Below are 14,410 nucleotides of genomic sequence, written 5' to 3' on the forward strand. Positions count from 1 at the left end.
CAATCTTAAGAATGCTAAGGACTGTAACACAAGTTTTAGTGTTACAATGACAAAATATGTATATGATGTGTTATAGTCCTTAGCATTCTTAAGATTAAGTCGGTCTTCAGTGGAAAAAAAAATTGAAAGCATCTACTAAACAGTTAATTATGTCAATGCACAGCCCGTGCCCCGGTTGATTTTTCTTCCATCAGTGAATTTCTGGCAATCACATTCTTCGACTTTCTTTCCTTTTAACTTCCTTGTTCCGGCTGGATGCGTCCATTCTCGAAAGAGATTTTCGTGGTTCAATTTGCATTTTTGGAAAATTTCTCTTAGTTTAAGCTCTATTGGAATTTCACCTGTCAGGATGCAAGACGTTATGAGATTTTTTTCCTTTAAACACTCTCAGTCACATTAATCTATACACTTTTCTTAAAAACCGGGAAATATGTAAGAATTAAAAAGGTTAAAGGTTAAAAAGAATTCCTACGCACCGTGACCAGTATCGGTCCATTGCATCTTCATTCGTATCGAGACCTTCTCATCTTCATTAAGTTTAGGGGTTTTTACCAGATCCTGAAGCTACCGTGTTCTTCCTTCAGGCCTTTTTCCAGAAGTAGCACCAACACAGGACATGCTCTGCAGTTTTTTATTCTTCGTGGCTAGCGTCTGCTGCTCCTATGCCTCCGGAATCTGCAGTGCACTACAACTATTGACTTCGAAGCGTCGAAATTGCGATGAATAATTCTTTTTTTGTGCTTTTTTATAGGTTGAAATCTTTATGTAAGGCATAAGTTGAGATTAAAAAGTCAGTGTGACGAGCGGGATTTGAACCCACGACCTTCGGCTAAATACGCCGCTGCTCTACTACTTGAGCTATCGTGACTTCGATCCATTCGGACACTAACTTCCCACCTCAACCCACCTTTCGAATATTCCCTCCTTTTTGCCATTTTTCATTCCCATATCCGAGTGGATCGAAGTCACGATAGCTCAAGTGGTAGAGCAGCGGCGTATTTAGCCGATGGTCGTGGGTTCGAATCCCGCTCGTCACACTGACTTTTTAATCTCAACCAATACCTTACTTAAAGATTAATTAATTGAAAATAATTTATTTGATCAAGCGGACCACGAAACCTAATCGTTTTAATTGCACAATACTTTTATTTTGCAATAGTATTGTATGACATCTTGATCCAATTTATCACGCAATAATATTGACGACACATAAGCGTCAATGTTTTGCTTGTGCACACGAAAAAATATTGCGCAATAAAAATTAAACTCGTTCAAATATCAATCATTGAGTAACTTCAATACTAGCCCTAAACTGTGGCACTGAATTTTTTATCTCAACCAATCCTTACACAAAAATTAATTGAAAGAAGTTATTAGGTCAAGATTTTTATTTGTCAAGCTCTATCGTAAATTTTTACAACAAAGCTGCAATTTTTTGCAAATTTTAAATTTAGCAGTTTTTGAATGATGTAGTTTTACTTTCGGACCTTGGTTCATACGAGTTTTTCTGATTTTATTTGAGGTTCAGAAGCGCCTGACTAACTTTGTCGTACGAGTTCATCATCCTATATGGTGAAACTTTATTACCGCAATACTAATTTCACTTAATCCACCATGACAGCAAGAAGGGAGAAAAAAATTGAACTCAAATCGAGTTTAAAAAAACTCTTTTTATATTTCCTATTAAGGAAGATTAATAATCCCGACGAATTAATTCATGGGGTATGATGAAAAGAGGAAATGTCCGTCGAGGAAGTGATGTCTTTCGTTATTCTAATCGTTCAATGAAATAGTGTTCAGGATTGTAGAAAATTGGATGTTGCCTGTTGGATAACACGTTTTGAAATGTTCCTGCATGTAATTAAACTCTTCGTTGCACTTGAAAAATCACAACAAAAAAAACTCGAATATACAGCTTGGATTTTTTGTAAAATGGTTTTTAAGTTATCTGCGGGGGGGGACTGCAAGACTATTTTTGAAAGAGCTTAATAATCACAGTTCTTGCGTAACAGTTGAGCTTAGGTCTCCGGGCGATTACCTTTCTCTAATAAATCACTTTCGTCGGTATAACTGGTAATTATCATTGAGTTTGAACTGGATTCGACTTCCGAAGACTGCAAACTACTTGAAAAGGAAGTTACGTTGGATTTGTAGCCATTTTCGTTTAGCAACATTACTACGGCAGTGGGGTCTCTGTTTTTCTCAATGGGTTCTAACTACAACCTGCTAGAGAAGCGTGTTATTTTATCGAATAGTCAATTTGAATTTTATAAATTCAGTTTTTAAAATCTTAGACCAACTGGATAACGCATAAGAAACAGTAATACACAATTAACATAACAAGTAATGTTAAGATCTTCCACATCTGACAAAAGACTGAGGGGCCGAGTTTTAGTGTAAGTACTTGGCAAAATTCACAACAACTTTAACTTTATGAAAAAGCGCTCAAAAAAGAATAAGACATTCCACCAAAAGTCAAAAAACCGGCCGTGTTGGTCCGAAAGCTTTCGTAAGATAATGTTAAAAAAAATGGAAGAGTGAAAGAAAAATAATCGAGGAGAAAGTAAATGTAAGGAAATGACAATTCACACTGAAAAATTAATTTCAAAAAATTTAAAATTTGTAAAAAAATTACATTTGCAACCTTGTTGGAAAACGTGAGGGTAGAGCTTGGCAAATTTCATAACATACTTTAGCACCTTTAACCTTATAAAAAATGCGCACAAAAAGGAATAATTCAACGTAATTTTTCTACTTTGTAACTTCGCTATGTTTATGTCTCTTTTTTACGTGTTTTTTTATTCCTACGTTAATTCTTTCTTTTTTTTGTGTGTTATTATTTTTATTTGATTAATGTTGGGTTTTACTACTTTTGTATTGTTTTTAGTGTAAATGTTATATTCGTTTATTCTGCTTTAGTTGTTCACTATATTTATTGTCTCTTTTTATGTTTGATTTGATTTCTACGTTAATTCTTTTTTTATGTGCTTTTTTATTAGGTTAAATTTGAGTTTTACTACATCTGTATTGTTTTTTGTTGTCTGTTTTTAGTGTAGATGTTATATTCGTTTATTCTGCTTTAGTTGTTCGCTATATTTATTGTCTCTTTTTTATGTGTTTTATTTGCTTTCTACGTTAATTCTTTCTTTTTTATGTGCTTTTTTATTAGGTTAAATTTGGGTTTTACTACTTCGGTATTGTTTTTTTTGTTGTCTGTTTTTAGTGTAGATGTTATATTCGTTTATTCTGCTTTAGTTGTTCGCTATATTTATTGTCTCTTTTTATGTGTTTTATTTGATTTCTACGTTGATTCTTTCTTTTTTATGTGCTTTTTTATTAGGTTAAATTTCGGTTTTACTACTTCGGTATTGTTTTTTTTGTTGTCTGTTTTTAGTGTAGATGTTATATTCGTTTATTCTGCTTTAGTTGTTCGCTATATTTATTGTCTCTTTTTATGTGTTTTATTTGATTTCTATGTTGCTTCTTTCTTTTTTATGTGCTTTTTTATTAGGTTAAATTTCGGTTTTACTTCTTCGGTATTTATTTTTGTTGTCTGTTTTTAGAGTAGATGTTATATTCGTTTATTCTGCTTTAGTTGTTCGCTATGTTTATTGTCTCTTTTTTATGTGTTTTATTTGATTTCTATGTTGATTCTTTCTTTTTTATGTGCTTTTTTATTAGGTTAAATTTCGGTTTTACTTCTTCGGTATTTTTTGTTGTTGTCTGTTTTTAGTGAAGATGTTATTTATAATCTTCCTTTATATATAATCTTGCTATATTGAATTTGTCGAATTATTGAATCGTAAATTATTGTAATATTAATATTCAATCATCATAAAAATTATTGTTATTACTATAATGTCATTTATTTGTTCCTCTACATAATTGTCATTAGGTTTTACATTTTATTTGCTTGAAAAAAGGTTTCATTTGCTTGAAAAATGGTTTCATTTGATTAAAAAAAGTTTCATTTGATTGAAAAAAAGTTTCATTTGATTGAAAAAAAGTTTCTTCTGGTTGAAAAAAAGTTTAATTTGACCGAAAAATGCTATATATATAATCTTCTTATATTGAATTTGTTGAATTTGAATTACAAAACGTTAAATACATTTTTGAGGCAATAAAAATGTATGCATAAATTACTAACATTTGAATTACTTATGCCTTTTTATAAAACACCCTAATGTTTGGATTTCATTTTCATGAAGTAAGGTTTCATTTGCTTGAAAAAAGGTTTCATTTGCTTTGAAAAAGGTTTCATTTGATTGAAAAAAAGTTTCATTTGGTTGAAAAAAGGTTTCATTTTCTTGGAAAAAGGTTTCATTTGATTGAAAAGAAGTTTCATTTGACTGAAAAATGCTATATATTCGTTTATTCTGCTTTGGTTGTTTGCTATGTTTATTGTCTCTTTTTTATGTGTTTTGTTTGAGTTGTTTAATTTTTTAATCATTTTGACCGTCTTAAACGAAAACCGCTCTTTCCAATGCTTTTTTATTTCTCTAAAAATGAATAGTGAAGGGCTACGAGCTATGAGAAAAAGTATAGATAGTTGAAAAAATGTTGAGGATCTACGAAAGGGTTGAGAATCGGAATGGTTCATACGAACTTTTTTGTGACATTTCAGATGTAGAAGCACACGAAGACCTTACGATCAGTGAATCACCCAGTAAATAACTCACCTTACCATCTAACCATAGTTAAAAGTAAAAACCTCTATCGTTCTTATTGAAATAGGCCTTGGAGGGGTAAAAGTAATTAAGAAATCGGCGTCTTTTTGATGCTCGTTTAGTTTTTGAGTCGAGGCCAAGGCGGGGCTGCTAGGAGGGGCTGCAAAGGCGCATCGCAAACTGACCTTTGCTTTTGGGCAAAAACGAGTCCAACTGACATTTTGGGAATCCAAGGACTACCCTGGTCCGCGGGCGTGGCGATCATCGCGATACGAAACAACCGGACCAACGCTCCAGAACATCCTCGACCGTCTTTCGGTGGGTGCGCCCGGATCTCGGACTCAATTTTGCAACTCGGGTCGTTCTGTTTTTTGACCGAGGACGAATTTTCCAGTTTCGTATGCGATAACGTTTAACTATACGGTCCGAAATGTTAGACTTTCGTACGGGTGAAAAAATCCTTTCGAACGCATACTGTATAAACCTGATGTTTACGCTGATCAGGCCGACCTTGCTTTTAACGTGCAATACTTGCCCTTTCAAATTATGCCATACTATTTATGTACCGACTCGGTTTAAATCGAACATTTACTTGTCATTGTCGAGTTCTTAAAATAAATCGACTTACGGGGCAATTATAATTAACACTCAATCACTATTATTAACTTATAATGTTTATTACAAAAATAAAAAATAATTGAATCAAAACCGACCATAAAAATCGGTCAAAATTCAATACAATCTAGCAAAACGTTCTTCGAATTTAATTATCTGTATCTAAATCTAATCAATCCTTCTTTCACATCTTTATTTTTAAAAGTTATCGTTGTTTTATCTATTCTTATCAAAACTGACCTTTCAGATTTTCAGTCAGCAGTTTTTTTTTGTGAAAAACCCCACGTAAATTTATATTTTTTCTTGTTTCTCATGATACCAAATATTTTGATCTAGCTCTCCAGGATAACGGGATGAGAATAGAAACTTGAATTTTTCAAATAGTAAGATATATATTTTTTTAAATTATTTGGACGCAGAATTTAACAGTACAAACAATTTTCAATTTGAAACAACAGTTCTCTAGTTATTCACAAAAACCTTATCTAAACTCTGTTTTTCTAATTTAAAAATTTATCTAAATTACTAAATTACTACTAATGTAGCTCATTCCTCGACATTATTCACAAAAATCTTCCATAAAAAGCCCTGGCCCACCTAGCAAACATCTTCAATCAAATAATTATTCTTGGTTACCATTACTGGAAAACCTCTACAATTTTCCACATTTTGAAACCTGGCAAGTCCTGTGTGAAAATAATGCTGGAATAGTTCATCTTCAATCAATCCTCAATTTATTTACTTATTTATATTGATAGTAAATTACATGCTTGTGATACAGTAAGACAAATTTCGGGTTAATTTCGTTATATAACATCGATTAACATGACGCTCAGGATGTAGCTCATTCCTCGACATCCTCCACAAAAATCTTCCCCAAAAAGCCATGGACTACCTAACAAACATCTTCATTCAAATAATTATTCTTGGTTACTCTAACTGGAAAACCTGTACAGTTTTTCACATTTTAAAACCTGGTAATACCTATGTGAAAATAATGCCGGAATAGTTTGGTTTCAAGCTAGGTCAGTAGATGACATAACGCTTTAATTTAAAAAAGCATTCTGGAGTGATAGATATAAAAAATTGACCGTTTTTGAGATAATGAGTCCGGATGTTGGAATATTTGCTTCCGTCCCTACATGATAAAAAATAGTCCATTGCTATGTCTTATCCAGACAATTCCGAGTTTCCTTTCTATCATCCATTTCCCAACCGAGAAACAGTTTGCTGGTGTTCCTCAAGGCTCTATCCTTGAACCCATTCTGTTCTTTGCATATATCGACATAACACCTTGCCCTAACGTAAAATTGGCACTTTTCGCTAACTATATCGCTCTAATATCGAACAGATTAGACAACGCGATGTGCTAGATAGGAAATATCTGCAACCGTTTAACATTTAAAATCAATCATGGTGGATTAAGTGAAATTAATATTAAAGTAATAAAAAAATAGACCGTAGCTCAGTAACATTAACATCAGTCTAGTGCAAATTTCGGTCCCCTTTTCCCAACTGCAAAATCATCTTTCAAATATTTCTTGTAATGTACGAGATTTTACGATTTGCACAATAAGTAAAAACTAAGCTTTAGCGTCATAGTTTTTAAGATATGTGTTAACTAAGTATTAAAACATTTCAATCTTTTTTTTGGGGGGGGGGATTATTCAAAAGCCTCAAAGGTCAATAAATCAATTTTTTTTACGTTTGCATTTGTGGGCCAAAATTGGCACCAATTGTATTGTACTTTAATGGGCTATATCCAGAACAGAAAGTTTTATTTACAAACATATACATTAAATAAAGTGGTTTAGGTTTTTTCTGGATTTTCTGTCTCGAGACACTTGGTTAAGTTTAACTAAATTTCTATTAACAACACGACATTGTTTTTCTATTAGGGGAAATTTAGACTTTCACACCCCAGCCATTATGGACAAAGTTATAAGAGAGCGTTATTTATTGTCCTGTGCATGTACCTGTCGTCCAAACAGTAATTACCAATTTGGCAGCAGATTGTACTGGTACTAGCTGACATGTGAACATGTCTGATGGATTCAAGCACCGTCAACGTGTTTGACACATTTTGCAGTTCTGATGCAAGTCTCAGAAACTTGTTCTGCACAACCTGGTGACTCCTGTATGCGAGGCTGCACGCATACAGGTGCCTGACCACTACCTCGTAAAGTAGTTTATTGGCCTAGATAGCCGCTTTGCACTTGTTCATTTTATTATTAACGTGGCAGTAAAAGTGAGTTTACAGTCAATTATAACTTCAAGATATTTGACCGACTCAGTCCACGACAGTTAGACATTCAATTTAGATTTTTTTTAATACTGCAACGGCCTATGCTTGCTGAAAACTTGTAGCTTTTTATTATGATTAATTTTAATTTTCTAACGTCTAGATGTCCTATGCCAATTATATGGAGGGGACAGAAGTTAAACCTTGGAGTTTTGTCTGTTTATAGAGTTTATAATATAAGAAAAAAGTGTTCTTCCGGTTTTCTAACTTATCATCCCGCTTTCATATTCGTGCAATTGCGCCGGACCTTTTCTGATTTTGGAAGTAGGCGGATAACGTGGTATTATTTCTGTTCCACTTTTTCCCCCCCTAGAGAGTCGGGTTATATCAACACCTCGACAAGTATAACATTTAGACGCCCTTGCATAAGAGACGAAAAAAATCAAAATGTCCCGAGTACCCCAGAGGGACAGTTAATCACTCTACAATGGCTCTTTTTAGGCCTCGCCTTTTTTTGGGTGAGAGATTAGAGTTGGAAAACGTGTTGGGGGTCAAAAAGTATATGGTTTACATATCAAAATTCGACATACAGACCGGAAGAAACACGCCCACTTCCTCTGAGTTTAGATTAAATAAAATATGTTTTGGGTAGAATCCTGAAAATACCTAAAACCTAGGCAAAGGATGGGCCCGATGGTGATCGTATATATAACGTCATGGGTTGATTACTCAGAAAATAAAAACAATAGGGATTTTGAATTTCGAAGTCATCACGGCTAATGCTATTCAAAACTATGTTCTAAGACCTTACCGATATCAATGAAGCCACGGAATTTTGGTGATGTTGACTCATTTCTCTGTCATCTTCTGTTTTAAAAAACCTTTGTGTGAAATCAATTTAGGTAAAAAAGAAACTTACAGCTAGAGACGGATTTATATACAATAAAAATCTCCAAATATGACATATAATAGGCACTAATAAACCTCAAATATGCAATCTAAAAACCTAGATTGATTTTTTTTCTTTTTGAACTAGTGCATATTCATTCTGAAACGAAATAAGACAGAAAAATCCTATAATTTAAAATATTATATATATAATGTTTTTAGTTGATCATATTAACCGAAGTAATTATTTTAATTGATTTTTTTTAATGCAAGGTTGAGTTGAAAAATTAGTGTCACGAGCGGGACTCGAACCCACGTCCTCAATATCAGCACCACCCCAGTCGCGATAGTTCACGTATGGTAGAAGGACCGGGGTACTACGAGTAGATGCTGTTCAACCACCTGTCACTCCATCCGACGAGGGACACTTTAGATTTTTAAGATTTTAAGCAGGTCGTAAACTTACACCTTGGAAGTACGAGAAAGAACGGTTACTGTTTTCAGCTGATCGCTTGCTTGCTTTCTACAACGCTACTAAAAGCATGTGCAATTGCATACAGATCCTGGCTCCACTTACAGCTAACTTGAGGGACTTCAAAATTTTAAAGAAATTTGATTAAATGTGAAAAAGATCTGATGAAATATTCACTTAGGTGTGTGGTGATTAGTGACCGTTAATCAATAATTATTCAAAAATCGTGAGATGCGATCTGGTGTGATGTAGGTTTCAGAAAAACATTTTCTTTGTCGTGCCAACGTTTCGATCTTTATTGAGATCATCTTCAGGGCTCAAAGTGTTTGTCTTCTGTGTAATTGTGCCATTCTTGCACCCTCAACACGACACGCAAGAATGGCACAATTACACAGAAGACAAACACTTTGAGCCCTGAAGGTGATCTCAATAAAGATCGAAACGTTGGCACGATAAAGAAAATGTTATTCTGAAACCTACATCACACCAGACCGCATCTTACGATTTCTGAATAATTAATTCACTTTGATGTTTTAAGTTAGCCTTCTGATACCTGGGATCCTTATCGCGATAAAATGTACAAGGTGAATCCCCACTGACACAATTTGGTTCATAAAGTTTTTATTCTTCGTGCTACATTATATGCGCCCGTTTTTCACCTGAAATCAATTGGTTACGGTTATGTTTTTTCTCTCTCTGAAATGTTCCATGTACATTACTAAGGATTTTTCAGGTTCCTGTTGAAAATTTCAATAAAACGTCCCTAGCGGATTGTCCGCCGAAAATCCAAATATAATTGGTCCTATTTGTAACATAGTTTCGACACCTACGACATTACACATTCTTACACGGACTGATAAATTATTTATACCGTGTCCAATATTTAAAATAATATTTTTCACATACTCTTTCTATGGATGAAAAAAAACGCCATGGGTGTTCCGAACAGAAGTTTTAAACTACTTTTTCACATTGTTATATATTGAAATTCGTAATGAAAAATCTAAAAACAACGCCGGGATTTGAACTCAGGACCATTACTTGATAACTTCGACAATTAGGAACCCTAATGGTCAGGCCTGGCTTCTTTACATCCCATATCTTTATTTTTTATTAATTTAATGTTTATATTGCTGATGGTTATTAATCATAATTTTTTAAACTTCATTTATTGGTAATTACAACTGTACATGTATTATAGCCAGCAGATTTTTATGATAATTTATGTTGGTGACATTACGGACGTTATAGAGAAAGCTACTCATCGGCAGCCGCTCTGGATTAATAAAATTATATTAATAATTTAAGAGGCCTCTTATCCATATTCTTTTCAGACGTTTTCTTGATAATTTACTATAACACATCTGTAATATGTTTTGATGGATGAAAAAACTGCTGGCATGTGAAGATCTCTGTGAAGTGTGTTATTGTTTACGTAAAAGGGGGCAGAAACAGTTAGTCTTAAAATTTTGGATTGGAAACTTTGTAATCTTTGACTATTGGAATATTTGGCAGATCCATAAGCTTGGCACCCGTACATCCAAATAGGTTTTAGTAGGTATGTTTATGTCGAAAGTTTTCATTTTAATAGTGATTTTGATTGTCCGTTGAGTACGTAATAAAGCATTTTCGTTTGTTGAGTGCCTGTTTTTTAATCTTGTGTGTGGATTTCAAGTTAGTCTTCTATCAAATGTAAGTCCTAAATAGCTAACTTTGTCGGTTTGAGGTTCATTCATTAGGACAAGTGGACGACGGAGTGGAAAGGTACTATGTGACTTCGAGAGGTTAAACTTTATTTTCCAAAGATTGGTCCATTTTTCAATTGATGATGTGTGGTTTTGTAACATAAGTGAAGCTTGTATAGAAGAGGGATGACTTGTTGATACGACGGTGTCTTCTGCGTACGTGGCATATCATTTGTGGGCATATCAGAAGTAAAAATTGTAGCGGAGCGAGTATTGACCCTTGTGGCACACCTGCAAACCCTTCTTCCATCTCAGAAGTCTCCGTACCCTGGTTTACTGAGAAAAATCTCTCCTTAATCAGATAATAGGCCCGGGGTAAAAATAATTTTAATTTGTATAATAATCCCTCGTGCTATACTTTGTCGAAGGCTTGAGAAACATCTAGAAATACTCCAGTCGCGTACAGTTTCTGCTCGAGACGTGAAGTAATGTAAAATTAAAGTTAATTGATTTAATTAAAATTTAAATCTCATTCTGACTGCTTAATCCCTTCATCATTGATTTCCTCCCGCCTCTATTCTTTGTTCCAACTCGCCTCAATTTGCGCCTTCTTTAGAGCGTCCGACTCGTATTGCCGGAGGTTTAGGGTTCAAATCCCGGCAAAACTCATGGAACATGAATTGGTAATAATACGTAAAAGGTATGGTAAAGTGGTTTTGACCCACTAGCCACGAACCCAACGAATAATTGAATAATTGACCGGTTCCTACATGATTAACAATTTTTTTATTACTACAGCTAATTGTCTGTCTCCCAATGTTTGCCTTTTAAAAATCCCTGAAGTGCAGAATTTATTAATTTCACTGCGACTATGTTTTGTTTAATCAATTTTGCATACGGGACAATTTAAAAGTGCCATCAGGGGATGAGTAGCTCGTCGAGTGGTGGACTTTTTCCGCGTCATCGGCGAAATATGAGGCCTTACGTGCTTAAGCAGTCATGGAGAAAAACTGCTTTAACTTCTCCTTAATTGCGTGCCACTATTCATTGTCGCCCGTTACTTGATGGAATTGACCTTTTCGTTGTCAAGAAGGTTCATGGTGAAGAATTCCCCTCAGGGCCCACCAAAACTCTTCGGCTTTCCGCTCATGGAAGTGGTTAATGGAGGTTCAATTACCTTTCCCCGAGATCGCCGCCGAACTGTGTAGTTATACATAGCCGAAATTTCTCTCCAATCGTTAATTCAATAAAGGAAATCGTTGGCTTGGCAATTTACAACAATATCGCCAACAGAATTGCACTTTCTTAAATTTCAGTCTTGTAAACGAATTATCGTCAATACATCTCTCCATTCGACTTATCCTGGGTAATTTATGTTTTATTTTAGCTTTACGTTAATTATTTTAATTAATTGATTTAATTAAGTTAATCAAAGACTTGATTGTTTACGCCTTTCAAGAGAAAAATCTTTAAAAACTAGCTAAACAATGTCTGGCAATCAACAAAAAGTCTGTAACACCCAACGTCTTGCCGTGAATGGTCTAGATGTTCTTACATTTTCATTAGAAATTTCCTTTTTTCCATAGTGAAATAGGGTTTAAATAACTCTTATGATGTGAGTAGCTGTTGTATCTGTCCAAAAATTATATTTTTTCTTTAATAACAGAAAATATGATTTAGTTCTATCTAGGTAAGAGTGAGAATTGATAACTGATTTCCTGTTCTATCATTGCAATAAAATATAATTGTGTCATATTTAAATTTATTATTAAATCTGTGGTAACTGAAAAGTTGGATTAAGTCAAAAATTGTGAAAATCGAGTTGAGCACATGGAAAAATATCAAAACCATTTCCGCAACCTACGCTATTTGGTTGAGTAGTAACTTCATTTTTTGCCATATTTTTTTTCTGCAAAACTGCATCTATGTCTATTATAGCTGGCTCAGAATTAGTTTGCGTGGTACAATGGAACAATCTTTTTCCTTTTTAATATAAATTTTTTAAATGTTAATCATTCCTTTGAGAGTGTTTAAATGTCATCCAACTCTGAATATATACATTAATAGAAGCTCTGAAATGAAAGATTTTAGATTCAACTTTTAGCTAGGATTATTACTTGGACCACAACCGGTATTACCCCACTCTTTAAGCACAGCAAAAGAGAGTATAGGTAGCTGGGGCATGAAACAATTCCTTAAGGAATGGAATATGTCCCCCGGATGCAGGCAATCGAAGGAGTTTCTGAAGGAAATCAAACCTAAAGAAACGAAATGGCTACTCTCTAACTCTAGGAGGGGAATAAGGAGGCTGATAGGTATCCTAACGGGCCATTGCCCCTTGAGAAGACACCTCTTCATAATGGGTACTCTACCAGACCCCTTCTGCCGCTTCTGCGAAACAAAAGAAGAAACGGCTCGACACTACCTCGCAGAATGCGATAGGTATGCTAGGGAAAGATTTAATACTTTCGAAGGAGAGGACATAACCAAAACACTCCCCAGGATAAAATGGTCCACAATCCTGGGGTTAGTGAATAGGTCCAATAGGTTTATGCAGGACTCGTGTGCCGACCAGGTCCCGGACCTTTTAGGGATGGGGTACGGGCCTACTCAGGCTTTTAACCCCTCGGGTCCTGGTCGCCCGCCCTGTGTAATATATATATAGGATTATTGCTTGCGCTTTTGTGGAAAGGTTCATTATCTACAAGATAAAGCAAAATTACAAAACTAGATGATTTTATTAAATGCTACCGTAATTCAACTGCTATGGTATCCCGATTATCCGCAATCCATAAGGTCTTTGAACCTATGGAAACTGATTAACAGCGTGGTCAGCTCGTCATGTTAAAAAAGAATAATTCGTTGTTATTAATTCTCAAGTGAAGTGGAATGCCGTAAACTTCATGGTTTTATTTCAATCCGTTCAAAAGTTACGATTTTTTAGTTTATTAAAGAAAAACACGTTTTTTAAATAAAACCTGAATTGTCTCCATTCTAACCTAACTTTTCTCAACTTTTGACCATATTTTTAGATTTAACACCGAATTTTCTTTTACATTAGTCCAGTTTTGGTCGAAAAATTGCCAGTCTACTTATGAAATAAAACAAACATCAAGAAATTTGGGAAATTGTAATTTTGGATCAACTTCTTTAAACCCCCTTAAATGCCTTATATTACGATTTTAAAAATATCAAAACAGTTAAAAACTTAAACATTTTATGAGTTTTCCAACGGTCTATTCGAAACCTAGATTATTTTTATTTTTCAGTTGGAATTTGGGAATTCGTGGTATAACGGAAATTAAACGCATGTCCCAAAGGAGTTGATGCTAATTTTTATTGTGAGGAATAGTTTGTTTCTTTACTAATGAATTATTTCAGATGTATTTGTTAATTGGCCGATCAACTCTTGGGCCATGAAAAATCAAAAATAGCTACAAAATAAAATAAATTCCTAGACATTACCACATATTCATGGAAACATGGTTGAGATAGAAAGTTGCCAATACTTTATTCAGTAGAGAAATTATTCTAGTTTCAGTTTCTACATTTTTGTTTAATCGTAAGAATGTTTCTAAAATTTGTAAAAGTATAACAAGTGGTTTGACCGGTGACACAGTATTGGAAACTGTCCCACCCATTAATATGGGGTAATGTCTAGAAGTTAGGTGACCGGTAATACCCCGTTCTCCGTTACAAAATAGAATGTAATAGTTTCGGCAAGGGTAAGTGGACCAGGATGATATCGAACGACCACGCTGCAGGCCCAACACCACAAAAGCTAAAAACAGTTTACTTTGAGGCTTGGAAGTTTCCAATCTATGTCAGAAGCATTTCGGCA

The sequence above is a fragment of the Cimex lectularius genome, unplaced genomic scaffold (assembly GCF_000648675.2).
Source record: "Cimex lectularius strain Harlan isolate CLEC.00 unplaced genomic scaffold, Clec_2.1 scaffold23, whole genome shotgun sequence".
Lineage (NCBI taxonomy): Eukaryota > Metazoa > Arthropoda > Insecta > Hemiptera > Cimicidae > Cimex > Cimex lectularius.